This window comes from Bubalus kerabau, chromosome 6 (genome assembly GCF_029407905.1).
Source record: "Bubalus kerabau isolate K-KA32 ecotype Philippines breed swamp buffalo chromosome 6, PCC_UOA_SB_1v2, whole genome shotgun sequence".
In the NCBI taxonomy this organism is placed as follows: Eukaryota; Metazoa; Chordata; class Mammalia; order Artiodactyla; family Bovidae; genus Bubalus; species Bubalus kerabau.
The window spans coordinates 42,669,414-42,686,875 of record NC_073629.1 but is presented as its reverse complement, the minus strand read 5'-3'; the positions used below and the strand labels follow the sequence as shown (position 1 = coordinate 42,686,875).

The 17,462-nt window shown below is 39.1% G+C and overlaps 1 long non-coding RNA gene across 2 annotated transcripts in view; it reads left to right on the top strand.

The window, feature by feature from the left end:
• The window catches only part of LOC129655050 (uncharacterized), a 157,271-nt gene that overhangs the window by 122,274 nt on the left and 17,535 nt on the right, over nt 1–17,462 (top strand). Inside the window, exon 4 of one of the 2 annotated variants that reach the window (XR_008715730.1) lies at nt 1,352–2,058. The exons of the other annotated variant lie outside the window; for it this stretch is intronic. This is a non-coding gene — a long non-coding RNA (uncharacterized LOC129655050). Of the gene's footprint in view, nt 1–1,351; nt 2,059–17,462 lie in introns of those variants that run through there. 2 annotated transcript variants of the gene reach the window in all.

Below are 17,462 nucleotides of genomic sequence, written 5' to 3'. Positions count from 1 at the left end.
AATGAGTTTATTGAAGAAGTTCTTCATACGTAGAGAGTAAGAAATTAATATTGGTTTTGAAATCTCCCCTGTGGTTGATAACATTGTGATAGAAATTTTATTTATTAATTCTTCCAGTCATTCACTCATGTCTTCTCTATTATAAAGTGACACCTTTTACATTAATGCTAAAATCCATCTTTGATTATGACATTTGGGATTTCATCATTAAAACATATGTTTGTAGTCCCCGACTCTAGGAATTTTAGCAGCAAAACATCAGGTGCTGTATTTTCATATTATTTCAACCTCAAGATATTAGAAGTCCAAGGCTTTTGAGTTTAACTCTTTTGGTTCACAAATGTGTACTTAAATACATGTTTTTGCTTGAAAATTATTGTGTAGCTGAGGTTTGGATAGATTGACAAATACCACATATGACTATGTAATAAAATATCAGTAAACACACAATGTGTGTGTGTTGGGTGAGAATGTGTTGTTTTTTCCTTTTCTTTTGTTTACTTTAATGACTGAAAGCAGTCCAGAATATAAATTAGTAAATTTAGCAGCATTGTGCTTTTATTAAGAAATAAAATGATACTAACGTTCTATGGGAGTGGAAGCATTTATATATTATCAAATTTGTAGTTAAGTGGACTTCCAGGTGGCCCAAGTGGTAAAGAATTGGCCTGCAAATACAGGAGGCACAGGCAGGAGAAGGGGTTCAATCCCTGGGTCAGAAAGATCCCCTGGAGAAGGAAACGGCAGTGCTCCAGTATTCTTGCCTAGGAAATCCCATGGACAGAGGAGCCTGGCAGGCTACAGTCCATGGGGTAGCAAAGAGTCAGTGGCGACTGAATACGCACACACATAGTTAAGTGGTGTTTATTCTTTTCTAAGACATCATTGGGCTTGTTGAATTTGAAAAGTGTTTTTTTTTCATTGCCTTTTAAAAGGCTGTATGCCAAGTTCAGAACTCTAGAAAGTCTAAAGAATGCTTAACTGGCATTTTCAAGGTTGACAGTTAACACAGAACTCAAGGACACTTCACCTTGCTTTGTTCTATTACAGAGAATGTTAGTGATGTTACCCATCATGTTTGCTAGATGGCGCTAGAGCTCATATCTCTTATCTAGATTTCACATACCTCTGTCTAAATATATTGCTATTTGGAGAGCAGTCCCTTATTTTTAGAGTCATTATTGTCGAATTTAAAATCATATTACCTTTAAGTGTTAATGTGTTATTTATTAAGTGTCCACAGAGTGTTACTTTGTCTAATGTCATTTGAGATGTCATTTTCCTCTAGTTCGTACTTGAAAAGATCTGACAACACAATATAAAAATATTTTCTTTGAATATTTATTTTTAGAACACAGAAGACTGAACATGTCCGGAAGGAGATTTTCCAGGAAGAAAATTCTTAGTGAAAATTGAAGTTTCGATATGTATCTATACTTGAAAATTGAATATGCAAATTGAGTAATTTCATGCTTATTTTAAATTTAAAAAACATTTTTGCTGTGATTATTTCAGTGTTTTAGTTGAAGGGCCTCTATGAAGGATTCCTTTATAGCTCAGTCAGTACTGAATCTGCTTGCAATGCAGGAAGCCAGAGTTCGATTCCTGGGTGGGAAAGATCCCCTGGAGAAGGAAATGGCAACCCGCTCCAGTATTCTTGCCTGGAGAATTCCATGGACGGAGGAGCCTGGCAGGCTACAGTCCACGGGGTCACACGATTTAGCAACTAAACCACCGCCATGACCTGTATGTGCACAGAAACATAGTCTCTACTGACTAAGAGAGGAATTTGAAATGAAGAAAAAAATTACCTATAAGATATAGTTTTTACTTAACGGTCATAAATAAGAGAATGTCACATTTTCAAAGAAGTAATAGCTTGTATTTGTTATTTTATTCATTTGTTTCAGTTTAAGGTCATATTACAAATAATACCTATGTGTGCATATAAAAAGTCCTCCTACCTGTGTGTTCTGCTTTCCCTTATTTAGTTTGACATTGTAAAGATTTTTACTATTAGCAGTTTGATATCTATTCCTCAATAAATTTTCCTAACATAAATATATTTTCATATTTGTAGATTATCTCCATATATCTTTGTATGTTATCTTCTGATTTGTCTATAATACAGGTGAAATCTTGGTATACCCAAAGATCTAATTACATGAAAAAAAAAAAAACAGTCTGGAATCCAAGAAAATAATTAAAAAACATGAATCATATTCCAGTCTTGCATAAAACTATCCAAAGGGGAGAGCATTCCCCAAGAATCACAGAATTTCTTTCAAAAATGCCTTCCCCCCGCTTATGGTCAATATTGTTCATACCCATAGAAATACTTTGAAGATTCACTCCTTTCTCATTCCAAACTTTCTAAATTCTCTACCCAATTCAGTCCAGAACAACCCTCTTGTCTTCTCTTTTTATCTCTCTCTGGTGTAGTTCTTTACCATGTATCTCTCTCCAGTGTAGTTCTTTATCAGTCAATCATTTTTCTCTTTCTTCAATATATCGTCATTACTGTTGTTTCAGTCCAGAATCATTTTCGACTTTTTGGAACCCCATGGACTGTAACCCATCAGGCTTCTCTGTCCATGAGGCTTCCCAGGCAAGAATACTGGAGTGGGTTGCATTTCCTTCTCCAGGGGATGTTCCTGACCCAGGGATCAAACCCACATCTCCTGCACTGGCAGGTGGATTCTTTACCACTGAGTAACCTGGGAAGCCTAGCCTTCAAAACCTAGATTCTACAAGACAAAGTAGGATTGTGAAGCTGACTGAGCAAATAAGTAAGCTTTATTCTTTGTGATCGAGATGGAGAGGGAAGAAAATGGTAAACATTATAGCATCTTTGCTTTTTATCCCTCTCAACACACACACACAGACACACAAAGACACACACACACATACATACTTGCATATGCAGATTCTCTTTCCCTTTTTTAGTTACATAAATGGAAACTCATACTGTATATATTGTTCTGTGTATTGTTTTATCTACTCAACAATTTATCATGGACATTTTTTATATCCATACACACATCTACTTCTTCAAAAAAACTACACACAATTTATAGTATTCCATGCATTGACAAGTATAGGCTGTACTTTATATTCCTTGCATTGATGAGTATATATGTACTTTATACACAACTATTTCCCTACTGATGTTTGGTAATTTCTAATTTTATAGTATTCAGTTCAGTTCGGTGCAGTCACAGAATTGTGTCCAACTCTTGGTGACCCCATGAACCGCAGCACACCAGGCCTCCCTGTTCATCACCAACTCCCGGAGTCCACCCAAACCCATGTCCATTGAGTCAGTGATGCTATCCAGCCATCTCATCCTCTGTCGTCCCCTTCTCCTCCTGCCCCCAATCCCTCCCAGCATCAGGGTCTTTTCCAATGAGTCAACTCTTTGCATCAGGTGGCCAAAGTATTGGAGTTTCAGCTTTAACATCAGTCGTACCAGTGAACACCCAGGACTGATCTCCTTCAGGATGGACTGGTTGGATCTCCTTGCAGTCTAAGGGACTCTCAAGGGTCTTCTCCAACACCACAGTTCAAAAGCATCGATTCTTTGGCACTCAGCTTTCTTTACAGTCCAACTCTCACATCCATACATGACCACTGGAAAAACCATACCCTTGACGAGACAGATCCTTGTGGACAAAGTAATGTCTCTGCTTTTTAATATGCTGTCTAGGTTGATCATAACTTTCCTTCCAAGGTGTAAGCATCTTTTAATTTCATGGCTGCAATCACCATCTTCAGTGATTTTGGAGCCCAGAAAAATAAAGTCAGGCACTGTTTCCACTGTTTTGCCATTTGTTTGCCATGAAGTGATGGGACCGTATGCCATGATCTTAGTTTTCTGAATGTTGAACTTTAAGCCAAAATTTTCACTCTCTTCTTTCACTTTCATCAGGAGGCTCTTTAGTTCCTCTTCACTTTCTGCCATAAGGGTGGTGTCATCTGCATAACTGAGGTTATTGATATTTCTCCCGGCAATTTTGATTTCAGCTTGTGCTTCATCCCTCCCAGCATTTCTCATGATGTACTCTGCATATAAGTTAAATAAGCAGGGTGACAATATACAGCCTTGACATACTACTTTTCCTGTTTGGAACCAGTCTGTTGTTCCATGTCCAGTTCTAACTGTTGCTTCCTAACCTGAATACAGGTTTCTCAAAAGGCAGGTCAGGTGGTCTGGTATTCCCATCTCTTTCAGAATTTTCCACAGTTTATTATGGTCCACACTATAAAAGGCTTTGGCATAGTCAATAAAGCAGAAATAGATATTTTTCTGGAACTCTCTTGCTTTTTTGATGATCCAGCAGATGTTGGCAATTTGATCTCTGTTCCTCTGCCTTTACTAAAACCAGCTTGAACATCAGGAAGTTCATGGTTCACATATTGTTGAATCCTGGCTTGGAGAATTTTGAGCATTACTTTGCTAGCTTGTGAGATGAGTGCAATTGTATGGTAGTTTGAGCATTCTTTGGCATTGCTTTTCTTTGGGATTGGAATGAAAACTGACCTTTTCCAGTTCTGTGGCCACTGCTGAGTTTTCCAAATTTGCTGGCATATTGAGTGTAGCACTTTCACAGCATCATCTTTCAGGATTTGAAATAGCTCCACTGGAATTCCATCACCTCCACTAGCTTTGTTCATAGTGATGCTTTCTAAGGCCCACTTGACTTCACATTCCAGGATGTCTGGCTCTAGGTCAGTGATCACAACATCATGATTATCTTGGTGGTGAAGATTTTTTTTGTACAGTTCTTCTGTGTATTCTTGCCACCTCTTCTTAATATCTTCTGCTTCTGTTAGGTCCATAGCATTTCTGTCCTTTATTGAGCCCATCTTTGCATGAAATAGATACCCCTTGGTATCTCTCATTTTCTTGAAGAGATCTCTAGTCTTTCCCATTCTGTTGCTGTCCTCTATTTCTTTGTATTGATCACTGAGGAAGGCTTTCTTATCTTTTCTTGCTATTTTTTGGAACTCTGCATTCAAATGGGTATATCTTTTCTTTTCTCCTTTGCTTTCACTTCCCTTCTTTTCACAGCTATTTGTAATATTTATTTATAAATGTTATAATTTATATATAATTTAGAAATTTTTATAAATATATATTTATATTATAATATAATAATCAATATTAAAATAATAGTTATAGTATTATTTAACTAGTAAGAATACTGTGATAAATACATTTGTGCATTTTTGAAGACATCTAGAATTGGAGTACGTTGTATGTAAATTATAAATTTAATTTGTAATACCTTATTATTTTTCTAAAAGGTCCTACTAATTTTTGAGCCCATCAATAATGCATGAGCATGCCATTTTCCTATTATCTTGCAAATATGACTAGTATCAATCTTTAATATTTTCCAATCTGAATATTAAAATTATGTTATTCAGTTCAGTTCAGTTCAGTTGCTCAGTCGTGTCCTACTCTTTTTGACCCCATGAATCGCAGCACGCCAGGCCTCCCTGTGCAACACCAACTCCCGGAGTTCACTCAGACTCACGTCCATCGAGTCAGTGATGCCATCCAGCCATCTCATCCTCTGTTGTCCCCTTCTCCTCCTGCCCCCAATCCCTCCCAGCATCAGAGTCTTTTCCAATGAGTCAACTCTTCTCATGAGGTGGCCAAAGTACTGGAGTTTCAGCTTCAGCATCATTCCTTCCAAAGAAATCCCAGGGCTGATCTCCTTCAGAATGGACTGGTTGGATCTCCTTGCAGTCCAAGGGACTCTCAAGAGTCTTCTCCAACACCACAGTTCAAAAGCATTAATTCTTTGGTGCTCAACTTATTAAATATCTTTTTAAATAAAATTTATGAATGTACATTATTTATAAAGTATAAGCATAAATCTATCTTTTAAAAAACAGCAATTATTTTTCAGTTATTCTTGTTCTGAAATTAATGTCAGTCAAATGTTAATCTTCTGGACTGATTCTTACACAGGCCAGATTTTGCTGTGATAAATTTCTATTGTGCAGTTCTAGTGCTTAACCCAACAACTGTTTGTCTCATACTCATGTTCAAAGTGAATTAAGTGAGATTACTTCTGTTCCAAATGGCTACACAGGTACTCAACTGATGGAGGCGTGACCACCTGCTGAAAGGCTTGTTATCAAATACAGAATAGAGTGGAAAATTTTCTCTACCTCAGCCTGGTCATTTTTGCTCACCTCTCATTGGAAATAACTAGTCACATGACCTTGCCTAGTCCCAAGGATGCTGGGAAATATAGTGGAATATTTGATGACTGTAACTACCTTTACCAAAAATCTCTCATTTTTTCTCTCTAGCTTTTCAACTCATATTTTGTTTTATTTATTATAGTATAGTCATAACTTAATCTTTCAGTCTTTAAAATTAAATTTTGCTGTCACATTTTTAGTTTCTAAGAGTTCTTGACTTTTTTTTTTGTTAAGTGTATTTTTCCTTCTGGTTTCATTAATTCAATATATATTCTTATTTCTCAGAAGATATTAATTTAAGTTTTAAGTTTTCTTTTTGCCACTAACCAACACATTGCTGTTCCTTCTTCAGATTTCCCCTTTCTGTTTGTTTTTCTTGGAGGCTTTCCTAAAGTTTCTGGTGATCCTTGACTCTTTTCTTTTTTTTCGTATTTATAACACTAGAAAGATGATTAAAACCTTTTTATGCAGCTGGGTGGGAGGGGTGGTGAAGAGGCTTGTCAAAAGATATATAGAGTGGTCAGATATAGGATGTGTGTGGGAATCACTGAATATTAAATATCTATATTTATGTGTTTTTTTTCTCTTGGGATACTCAGTTCCTCCTGAAGAGATTCCTCTAATCTCTGAGTATTACCTGCTGCCCGATTCTGGTAAACAATTGAGGGAAAGGAGTGTGGGGACTTACCATCTAGTACATACAGATGGTCTTAGCCTCCCTTTTCTCAGTCTGGGACTGTGGCATGGTGGCAAATTTGCCACCAGAACTCATGCTTCCACATCCATTGTATGTGAGTTATTGGGAGCAGCTTCTCAGCCAGAGCCTATGTAGTCCATTCTCGAATATATCTAGGTGTCTCCAGGTGCCTAGTCCCTACATCTTTGCAAGGGAAATGCTTTACACTCTTTCTTTTTCTCAGCTGGTTGTAATAGGAGTATACTTTAGGCAAAACTTTGGATTTACATTTTGAAGATAGTGGGTTCTCTGTTTGGATGCCTAGCTGACTCTGTAGACGTATTTACTAGTTTCCTAGTGCTGCTAAAACAAATTACCACAAACTTAATGGCTTAAGACAGCACAGATTTATTATCTACTGTTCTGAAGGTCAGAAGTATAAAATAAGTCAGGAGGGTTGTGTTCCTTTTGGAGGCTCTAGAGGAGAATCTGTTTACTTGCATTTTCCAGCTTTTGAAAGTGACTTGAATTCCTTGGCTCTCATTATTCTGACCTCCAGTTCTACAGTCACATCTCCTCTCACTCTGACCCTCCTGCTGCCTTATATAAAGACCCTTGTGACTACATTGGCCCACCTGGATATTGATGATAATCTCTCCATTTCAAACTCCTTAATTAATATCATCTGCAAAGTTCCTTTTTCCATGTAAGGTTTGGGGGATCAGGACATGGACATGTTTGGTAGGTCTAATTCTGCCTACTACAGAACAAGACTGTCCCTTACATCTCTTTATGTACAACTGCTGTTATATGAGCAAGAAAATCTCCAAATATCTATCATGTAAAAGCAATGAAATATGCTATACCTTTTAGTATTATGTTTACTAATACAGAATTGAAATGGGGTTATGCTATAACAAAAACCTAAAATAGTGACATTGGGTTGAAGGTTAAATAGTGAATGGTGAGAAAATGTACACAAGAGGCTATAAAAATGGGCCTAAGATTTTATAAAGCCCTTGTTTGTGATAACATGAAAGGCAGACAGACCAAGTTCTTACTGAATCATCATGACATTAGTGAAAAGTCTGGGAAGAGCAAGAATACTGGTATGCATGGATTGCTTTGTTGTTGTTGTTCAGTTGATAAGTCATGTTCTACTCTTTCAGAGACAGCAATGGCACCCCACTCCAGTACTTTTGCCTGGAAAAGCCCATGGATGGAGGAGCCTGGTAGTCTGCAGTCCATGGGGTCACCAAGAATCGGACATGACTGAGCGACTTCACTTTCACTTTTCACTTTCATGCATTGGAGAAGGAAATGGCAACCCACTCCAGTGTTCTTGCCTGGAGAATCCCAGGGACGGTGGAGCCTGGTGGGCTGCCGTCTATGGCGTCGCACAGAGTCGGACACGACTGAAGCGACTTAGCAGCAGTAGCAGTAGTAGCAGTTCGACTCTTTGCAAACTCATGGACTATATAGTACACGAGGCTCCTTAATTGCTATGATGCACTTAGAAAGGTATTTTAAAAGAAAGAAATTTGTTCTGTGCAAGCAGAATTAAAGAGATGAGAGAAAGTTCAGAAATTTGTCACATTACAGAGTTGGAGGAACAAACTATTAGATACCAAACTTTAGGAAATTAAGTAACAAAAAGTTTTGAATGGGGAAAAAAAAACCCTATTAAGAGTTTACAGTTAAAAAAAGACTCTTCCCAGCAGCAGAAACCACATTGAGGATAATTACCTTTCCTTTCAAGATATTGTTTCAGAAGACCTCAAGGCAAATTCCAAGTTGGAAGAGAAAGAGGAATAGTCTAGAGAAGCAATAAGTATGGAGGACTTGGATTCACAACTTGGGGGATGTTTCTGATCACTAGGAATTGATTGGAAGCAAATAGATCAGAAGGCTACTAAGATTTTTAGAGAATTGTGTGATTTACGAAACTGTGATCTTGACCTACAGCAAGCACGTGATGGTAAAAATAAGCACTAAAATTGCAAGACTGTACTCTAAGCAGAAATGATGCTCACGGTGTTCATCCTGCATAGTCTCTAGAAGGTTTGTTTGTATCCACTTTCCTTTGCACATATGGTACTAGTTCCAGTTAGTTTCCTGGGTAAGAAGATTCAACCCACTAAGCCACTTTTCATATGGCTAAATAAATTACAACAGGCAAGAGAGCCAGAAATCTGAAATCTTAAATTCCATTATATCTAAAATGGTAGATTTTTCTCCCTGATGAAATTACACTTGGGGACCTTTCAGAGGAGCTAGACTTTGTTACAGAACTTTTATCGAATTAGAGCTTGGCAAAGAGGTGGAGGACAGATGGCATGTCCTCAGAGGCTGTCTCACCTTTTCAGATCCTATAAGAAAGGTATGCCAGTTAGCACAGCTCTAAGCATTTTTTGCTTTAGATTTACCTGATGGTCTCTGTATGTTAAATTTTATTACCTGGCATAGCACCATTCCTGATGAGTGGTGCTAAAACATAGCCATGTTATATAACAATCATGTGAGGCATTGTGGCCAAATGATCGGTGGTTGGTTCCAAATGACTAGGATTGGACTTGTGTCACAAAAGATTATTGACTATCCCAACAAATTTTGTAGAGATCTTTTGTCTTGGTAATCTGATGACTGCCTTCAGAATGGTCCCTGATATTACACAAGGTCCATTTTGGCACTTTGCACACATATCCATTTGGCTTCAATTTCTCTTCTCAGGAAAAAGATGTTATTTAGATAAATTAAACACAAGAAATAGAAAAATTGGGTCCCAATTTGCATTCAACATTGAAAGAGAATTTTGGAAAGCTTTTTTATGCCTCCAGACTTCTTCAGTTTATACTTTACAACCCCTCCCCACACCCACCCCTCCTTGCCAAATGTAGATAATCCTTCATACAGTGGTTCAATGTATGGTAAGAGAGAGCTATACAATGCCACTGAGGTTGTAGAACTTACAGGAGAGGCTTCTTGGCATCTGGAGGTAGAATATACCATTTTAGGGGGAGAAGAATGTTAGTGGCAGAAGAAGAAGAATGTAAGTACAACATTCTACTTACATTCCTGTAGACCTCTTCAGGATTTTTATATTACTGAAAAGTACTAGGGAACAAAGACATAATGAAATTGGGTAATTTGGCTTATATTTCCATATCTGATTTTGAGGATTATTTGGCTTGGAATGGGATATATATATATTTTTAATCTCTTTGAGTTTTTTATTAATATAAATTTATTTATTTTAATTGGAGGCTAATTACTTTACAATATTGTACTGATTTTGCCATACATCCATATGAATCCACCACAGGTGTACACTTTTCTTGGTTCCTGTGTTATGCATGGACTACAAATAATGATTACTATTTTTCAGTTAGTAGTTTTATTTTTCAGTGTTCGGATGTACGGTTTTCAGAATCTTAAATGCTGCAGAGAGATCACTGGTTTATGAAATGATCCACATAATGAATTTTCCACAAAAAATAAGAAAATCTGATGCTTTCTAGTGCTGGAATGACTGCCATCAGAAACTCTGCTGCTGCTGCTGCTAAGTCACTTCAGTTGTGTCCGACTCTGTGCGACCCCATAGACGGCAGCCCACCAGGCTCCCCCGTCCCTGGGATTCTCCAGGCAAGAACACTGGAGTGGGTTGCCATTTCCTTCTCCAATGCAGGAAAGTGAAAAGTGAAAGTGAAGTTGCTCAGTTGTGTCCGACTCCTAGGGACCCCATGGACTGCAGCCCACCAGGCCCCTCCGTCCATGAGATTTTCCAGGCAAGAGTGCTGGAGTGGGTTGCAATTGCCTTCTCCATCAGAAACTCTACACACTATCAAACCACATCATCCAACATTTCAGAACTGGATTAATACAATGCCCAGATGATAATGCTCTGCCCTTCATATTAGGAGGAAGACTGGCCTAAAACTGGGCTATGTTAGTTCTCTGTTACTGTGTAACTTTACTGTCACAAGTATAAAAGCTGAAAACAAAATATATTTATTATCTCACAGAGTTTGGGGGTAAGAAATCTAGTAATGGCATAGTCGAGTTCTCTGTTTTAGGATCTTACAACACTGTAGTCAAGGTTTCAGATGGGACTAAAGTCTCATCTGAAGTTCCACTGAGATAGGATCCCATTCTAAGTGCACATGATTCCTGGGAGCATTCAGTTCCTTGTGTGTAGTTGGAATGAAGACCTCAGTCTCTTACCTTCTGTCAGCTCACTCCCTGGTCATTCACAAGTGAGCCTTTTCAGTATGAGTGCCTGCTTCCTTAAAGCCAACAAGGAAGAAAATATATAGAGAGGAATATTATATCACACAACCACTTGCATCCCATCATCTTTGTATTTTAATTTGCTTAGTCAAGTCCCTACTTGACTGGGCCACAGAGTGCACTGGTATTTGATTAAGCATTATTTCTGGGTTTGTCTATATGGGTTTCTCTGGATGAAAGTAATAGTTGAGTTAAAGCAGATTGCTCTCCTCATGTGGGTGGGCCTCATCTAATCCATTGAAGGTCTCAATAGAAAAAAAATCTGGCTCTTCTGGGTCTGAATTTCTCAGTTTTTATTATCATTAAGCCAATTCATTATAAGATATATATGCCTAAGTTATAGGAATTGGAGAAGATGACAAAAGCCAAAATACTTAGTGGTCTCAGCTAATCTCTTTACATCTTTCCCAGGAAATGACTCAATTTTGAGTGCCAAATTTGGTTCATTCATGGCCTAGAAAATTACAAACAAACACCAAGAAATCTCAAGATACCAGTAACTTGTGGTCATTTTAAAGATATGTTTACGATTTTTTTTGGTACTCTTCACTTAAAGAAGAGAAGTCTGATTTCTTCCCCTTGAATGTGGCCTAGACTTAGTGACTTGCTTCTATTAATAACAAATAGAATGCAGCAAAAGTAATGGTTATATCACTTCTGAAACCAGTTATTAAAAGACTGCAGCTTCCATCGTATGGCTCAGGAAACTCAAACAAGCGCTCTGTATCAATCTAGAGGAGTGGGTTGGGGCGAGCTGGGAGGGAGGTTCAAAAGGGAGGGAATATTTGTATCAGTTCAGTTCAGTTCAGTTCAATCCAGTCACTCAGTCGTGTCCTACTCTTTGCGACCCCATGAATCGCCCGGCCTCCCTGTCCATCACCAACTCCCGGAGTTCACTCAGACTCACATCCATCGAGTCAGTGATACCATCCAGCCATCTCATCCTCTGTCATCCCCTTCTCCTCCTGCCCCCAATCCCTCCCAGCATCACAGTCTTTTCCAATGAGTCAACTCTTTGCATGAGGTGGCCAAAGTACTGGAGTTTCAGCTTTAGCATCATTCCTTCCAAAGAAATCCCAGGGCTGATCTTCAGAATGGACTGGTTGGATCTCCTTGCAGTCCAAGGGACTCTCAAGAGTCTTCTCCAACACCACAGTTCAAAAGCATCAATTCTTTGGTGCTCAGCCTTCTTCACAGTCCAACTCTTGCATCCATATATGACCACTGGAAAAACCATAGCCTTGACTAGACAGACCTTAGTTGGCAAAGTAATGTCTCTGCTTTTGAATATGCTATCTATGTTGGTCATAATTTTTCTTCCAAGGAGTAAGCATCTTTTAATTTCATGGCTGAAATCACCATCTGCAGTAATTTTGGAGCCCCCCAAAATAAAGTCTGACACTGTTTCTACTGTTTCCCCATCTATTCCCCATGAAGTGATGGGACCAGATGCCATGATCTTCGTTTTCTGAATGTTGAGCTTTAAGCCAACTTTTTCACTGTCCACTTTTGTATACCTATGGCTGATTCATGTTGAGGTTTGACAGAAAACAACAAAATTCTGTAAAGCAATTATCCTTCAATAAGAACATAAAAAAAAGACTGCAGCTTCCATCCTGGGTCTCTTTCCTTTTCTCTTTCATCACTCACTGTAGGGGAAACCAGATGCCATGTTGGTTGAGCAACCCCAAAGGAATGCCCACACAGTGAGCTGACATGTGAAAATGTCTTTGTGACCCCAGTGGACTGCAGCATGCCAGGCCTCCCTGTCCATCACCAACTCCTGGAGTTTGCTCAAACTCATGTCCATCAAGTCAGTGATGCCATCCAACCATCTCATCCTCTGTCATCTGCCGGGAGCCAGCATGGGAGTTCCCACCCATTACAAGGTCATGCGGGAGAGCCCTGATGGGCAAGGCGAGTCAGGGCTCGAGGGTCCCCCTGGATCTGCCTGAGCATCTACCCCAAAACCAGAATCTGTCTGTTTTACTATTCTATGACTTTTACCAACTCCTCTGACATTGCTGCTGCTGCTGCTAAGTCGCTTCAGTCGTGTCCGACTCTGTGTGACCCCATAGACGGCGGCCCACCAGGCTCCCCCGTCCCTGGGATTCTCCAGGCAAGAACACTGGAGTGGGCTGCCATTTCCTTCTCCAATGCATGAAAGGGAAAAGTGAAAGTGAAGTCATTCAGTCGTGTCCGACTCTTAGTGACCCCATGGACTGCAGCCTACCAGGTGCCTCCGTCCATGGGATTTTCCAGGCAAGAGTACTGGAGTGGGGTGCCATTGCCTTCTCCAAATGGGGGGCTATCCCCGATCACCTTTCTCTGAAGAAAATCAACTTGGAGCTCTAGTTAATAAGTCTCCTGGGCATAATAGGAGTGTTTCAATTCCCTCTGATGACTTTCTAGCTTGCCTAACAGGTTTGTTCAGATTCCTGCAGCTATGCATGTGATTGTTCACAGCCTCCCAACCATGAGAGGCACAGGAAGCTTAAGATATTCTAACGATGCAGAGCTTCTCAGAGAGTTAAAATTGTTAGAATAGAACTAGTAGAGGATTTCTTTGTTGAGCTAATGCTTGCTTCCAAGTTTCCATATCCCTTACCTACTGTGTCCCTGGGAGTGTATTGATTAATATAGTTGGTATATAGAAATGTAAGTAGTAGCTTTAATGTTTGTAACCTTGGACCCTTGAGTTAATTCTTTTCTTGTTATAACCCACCACACTTTTGCCCTATAGGAATGCAACTTTAATGCTTTCAGAGGATGGTGCCAAACTTTAGAATAATCATCATTAGAGAAAAATAAGTTTTCTGAAGAAAGGGTCATAAAATGTTAACAGGCCTCCTGGCCAGAAGATGATGTAAATCACCTAAAGCTTTTGCATATGATAAGTTTGCAGAAAGAAAGCCTGGCTTTGATAAGGATCAAGGACTGCTGACCTTGCATGACTCTACCCACCGCCCCCACCCCCCCGCCCCGCCCATTATCCTCTATGCACAACTTAAGGTATAAAAACTACTTTGGAAAATAAAGTGTGGGCCTTGCTCACCAAAGCTTGGTCTCCCCATGTCGTTCTTTCTCTTTCCTTTTCCTTTTCAGGCTGATTCCCTGGAGCGCAGGGGCCCTCTGCATTCACTTTCCTGCCTGGGCTTCTAAGACCCACTCAAGAAGGTGCCTAAGGTGGAGTACCTTCAGCTATTTGAGAGGGTGCCTGTGGCCTACGTGAACAGAGCAAGTCCAGTGCTGGGGCTTTATTGGCTTTCTGCATAAACCAAGGAATATCAGCCTCTTTTCTCTCCTCTATTTTCTTAACTGCAAAATTCTTTCCTTATCTCTTTCTCTATTTTTTTCAGTCGCCAATGTCGTCCTCCCAAGGGAATCCCTGGATCCAACCGGGGCTGGACCCTGGTAGTCATCCCCTTCTGCTGCCTTCAATCTTTTCCAGCATCAGGGTCTTTTCCAATGAGTCAGTTCTTTGCATCAGATAGCTAATAATCATAGTTATTATTTCATTGTGTTTTTCCAGAAGCCCTGCTAAATAGATAATGCCAGAACTTCACCCTAGAAATGAGCTACCATTATTCATCATTGATTAAATATACTGAATATGAGTACTGAGGACTGACTTTGACCTGGTAGATGGAGGTAAAAGTTACTGGTTGGTTTCAGCTGGAGTCTGTTCTAACTGGTTAGTGCCCATTCTATATATGTTAAAATGTTTTGACTACCACTCTTGTTCTAAGTATACTTGGATAAAATAATTTCAGTTTGAATGAGTCCATGGAAATGATGTATTTCACAGGTTTTCAATAGTGTTCCTCACCTCTCAAGGTTTCACAGAAGAGGTGCTGGAAGAGGTGGTGGTAACCACAAAGGTGAAGTGGGAGGTTAAAGAGAAGGTTGTATAGAAGGAATGCTCTATCCAGCTTTGACTTGAGCCACTATGATTTCTGAGCGTTTGAATATTGGTTCTTAGTAGGCGTTCACATGATATAAGGGTTTTATTACTAAAAAATTGAAAACCACTTATGTATAGCAACTATTCCATCTTGCAAATTGAGAAATTGAAGCTTACAAAGGTTAAGTGACTATGAGAAAATTACACAGTTATTATATCATTAGGTAGAAGCAAAATTTTGATATGAATTCAGGTTTTTGAATCTGAAGCTTTTTCTTTTAGGTGCTCCGTCCTTGATGCATAAAAAGCATAGGATAAAGAGCTACTTTAGCTCAATATAAACGTGACTTAATATTATCTTAATATATTTTTCTATGAATATGCATGCACATTTAAAAATTATTTCTAGCCCAACTTCTTCCAAGAAGAATTTGAAGTTGCTTGCCAAAACAAATTAGGAATTTCAGGGAGCGAAAGTGAGGTGGAACTAGATTTGCAAAATACTTATACTAAGGTCTGGATGGCTGTGGAGTGTGTTAGTCACTCAGTCATGTCCAACTTTTTGTGACCCTATGGACTCATGTCCAACTCTTTGTGACCCTATGGACTATAGCTCACCAAACTCCTCTGTCCATGGAATTCTCCAGGCAAGAAAACTGGAGTGAGTAGTCATTCCCTTCTCTAGGGGATCTTCCTGACCCAGGGATCAAACCAGAGTCTCCTTCTGCTTTGTAGGCAGATACTTTACCATTTGAGCCACCAGTGGAGGTGGGCTATAACTGAATGGGAGCTTGGTACAGATCAGTGCAGAGGAAATACAGCATAGAGTTTCTGGTATCTTGAAAATGTATGAAACTGAAAGCTGGGGGTGGGAGGGGAGCACTAAAAGAAATCTGGACAAACAAAAGTAGCGGCTCCAGACTGCCTGTCAGCTATACTGTTCTTGATGTGCATATGAGGCTTACTTCTTTCCCTTTGCTCTAATGTACTCAGACTCCAAGTGCTTGAACATGATGTGGAGAGTTAAAATAGCAGAGTGCCTCAATTTCCAAAGTGCCTTGCATCTGTCAGTTTAGGAGGAGACCACAGCGAGTGTATGTGCCTGCACACAATTTTATTAAACATATGCTCCCAATCACATCCACTTGGCAAGATCACAAGTACATAATAGCTACAAACTATAAAGAAAAAATAAAAGAGAACTTAACCAGTTTCTTTTAAAGACAAATAAGACCTCCGAAGCCACTATAAGTATTCATTTACACATTCTTTGAGTGTGCACTTTAGCTTTTCTTCTGAGTCTCTATTTACTCATGCCTACACAAAGATGAGTATTGCAGTTGTATGTGACACAAACATTGGAAATCTGTGTTTACATTTGTGTTTCCAACTGAATATGCTAATACATTTTAATCAGCAGTGATGTTGCTTTATATCAATGTTTTGTGCCAAGTATAGCCTCAGTGATAATGTTGTGATAACCAAATTTTTCTCCACATCAAAACTTGGAGACTATCCCAGTTTTTTTGAACAGCCATTTGATTCCAAACTATGATGAAATCCTTTACTTTCTTCAGGCTTATTTCTTTGTTTTCAGGAAACACTAAATATCTCCTTTGTTTCATTAAGGGGTTGGTGGGGGGTGCGGTGCTTGGAACAAATTTACTCTTGCAGCAGTCATGAGGTTTTGGTAAACCAGATGAACTCATCAGCTCGCAAGGAGAACCTGCAGGAGGAAGTTCCAAGGTTGGTGATGCTGATGGAAGAAACATCTGTGGCTGATCTGGAGTGTTATTTTGGGATATTCAGTCCAGCATCACACTGCCTAGGAAAACAAGAATGCAACAGCAGTTGAATACCATGGAGATGGGAAATGACAGGCTTTTAGTCATGAATTTACAAAAATTTTTTTTTCTAACCTAATAATCTAGCTAAAGGAGATACCCCAGATTTGGTGAGCTTCTGACCTGAGGTAAAAGAGATACTCCATAGATAAAGTATTACACTCAGAGCACAAATACCCTTCTCCTCTAAAAAGAAAAATAAAATGTAAGAATAGCAATCTTGAACTGCAAACTTCCTTTTAGAAACAGAAGTATTTCTTATTCTTTGTGTAGGTTCAAAGTTGGTGGGGACTTCTTTTTTCCCCCAGTGAGTCTATGAGAACCCTGTTGTTTTTTTGACAGAAACATGACATACTTTTAAAAGAATACAGTCATTTGGAAAACAATTTACACTTTGCATTTTCACCTTGCTAAATTGTATTCAGTTTCTCTTTAGTGCTGCTCCTCTCACAAGACATGAAGCATTTTGGTTCTTAAACACTTATGAGTGGTACACTGCTTGAGATGTACAAATAGCTTTCATTAGTGCTAA